This window comes from Microtus oregoni, unplaced genomic scaffold, assembly GCF_018167655.1.
Source record: "Microtus oregoni isolate MIOR12 unplaced genomic scaffold, Mior012 000017F_ref0000208, whole genome shotgun sequence".
Taxonomy (NCBI): Eukaryota; Metazoa; Chordata; class Mammalia; order Rodentia; family Cricetidae; genus Microtus; species Microtus oregoni.
Window position 1 is genome coordinate 25,655,718 of NW_024543076.1, and position 2,069 is coordinate 25,657,786.

At 43.9% G+C, this 2,069-nt stretch overlaps 1 pseudogene; it reads right to left on the minus strand.

Moving 5' to 3' along the window:
• Positions 1 to 534: 534 nt before the first annotated feature.
• LOC121458465 lies at positions 535 to 1,122 on the minus strand (annotated as a pseudogene).
• Between the last annotated feature and the right edge of the window lie 947 nt (positions 1,123 to 2,069).

Genomic DNA, 2,069 nt, shown 5'->3' on the forward strand with positions numbered 1-2,069 from the left:
TATAGACTATTCCCTGCCTGACACTCAGTGGCGACTGTGGGGAACTGCAGCTTTTGACCTGTGGGATTACTTATGCAGAACATTGAGAAGGAAAAGCAAACCAAACCTGGACAAGTTACTGTTCTTCCTTCCCAGAGTGCTTGTCTTACTTAAGAACCCGAATGGCTTAAAAGAACTGACCCCAGAGAGTCCAAGAACGGACTGTGGAAGCAAGGACCCGTGGTATGTGGTGCCTGTTACAGAAAGCAGGGAACACATTTTCCCGCAGGCATAGAATGTCACCTCACTTTTCTCATCTCTATTGTCCATGGACAGTATAATGAATATCAGTGCAAGGAAGTCAAATCGGGGCCAGAACTTAATAAAAACAACAACCCACATAGGACCATTAACTGAAAAAAATTAAATCGCCTCTTCATTCAGAAACCCCACTTTTACATATCTATTCTTTTTTTTTTTAAGGCTTGTTTTATTTTAATGACTGATCCCACCTGAGGCACAGGCAGCCCACTATGTACAGACTCGAGGGAAGCTCTATTTCTTGGTCTCTTCCTCCTTGGACAGAGTCTTGATGATCTTCTTCTTGGCCTGGAGGCGCTCCTCCCAGCGCTTTCTTGCTTCCTTGGTCTTAGACCTGCGAGCCTCAGCCTGGTCAGCTAGGAGCTTCTTGCGGGCCTTGTCTGCCTTCAGCTTGTGGATGTGCTCCATGAGAATCCGCTTGTTTTTGAAGACATTCCCTTTGACCTTCAGGTAAAGGCTGTGATACATATGGCGGTCAATCTTCTTGGATTCACGTTATCTCCTGAGGAGGCGGCGCAGGATCCGCATTATTCTCATCCAGGTCACCTTCTCGGGCATTCGGGCATTGGCAGTACCCTTCCGCTTTCCTATGCCCATATGCCTGCCCTTCCGTCGAGCCAAAGTGTTTTTCCGGCATCGAGCCCGGGAATGCACAGTCACAGGCTCCCGGATGATCAGCCCATCTTTGATCAGCTTCTGTATCTGCTGACGGGAGTTGGCATTGGCGATTTCATTGGTCTCGTTGGGGTCCAACCAGACCTTCTTTTTACCACAGCGCAGGACGCTGGAGGCAAGCCGCTTCTGTAGCCTGAGCGTACTCATGGCTGCGGACACAGCAGCGAAAGGAAGGCTTACATATCTATTCTTATGTAGGCATCGTTTCTTCAGTAAAATACCTCTAGGATTTGTACATAAAAATGAACATTACATTATTTTTAGCAGAATTGAGGGAGGGATAAAGACTGTCAAGAAGAAATATTCCTTCCAGTTAACTTTTTACTGAAGTAATAATGTGTAAGAACATTTGTATCAAAGAATATGTTTTCTTGTGTGTGTGTGGTCCATACCCACATCATGCTAGACTAATGTTCTCCACTACGTCATACTACATCATACTTTTGTAAGCAGGCTAATCTTCTCCACTGCATCATACTCAGAACACCTCATATATTTTAACAACAACAAAAAATAACCAAAATTTTGTAAGAAAAAGTATGTAAAAATTTTGTAATGTAAGAAAATAATTCTAACATGCTATACCTCAAAAACAGAAAAATTCTGTTATAAAGATGAGAAAAATCATCAAATGTCTCTAATCTCATCACTCTGATGGCTAAAGCAAGAGAATCATAAGTTCAATGCCAGTTTGGTCTTTAGAAACTCTCTAAAAACGCAAGGAAGTAAGGATGTGTGGGACATAAAGAGAGGTCCTTGCACTCACAGGTAAGTGCTGTAAGGAGAAACCCGCTTGCTCATCCTGGCCACCTGGCTAGCTTAGCCCTGAAATAACCACACAGAAATTGTATTCATTAAAACACTGCTTGGCCCATTAGCTCTAGTTTCTTATTGGCTAATTCTTTTGTTTTTTTTTTTTTTTCGAGACAGGGTTTCTCTGTGGTTTTGGAGCCTGTCCTGGAACTAGCTCTGTAGACCAGGCTGGTCTCGAACTCACAGAGATCCGCCTGCCTCTGCCTCCCGAGTGCTAGGATTAAAGGCGTGTGCCACCGTCGCCCGGCCTTATTGGCTAATTCTTACGTCTTAATTTAACC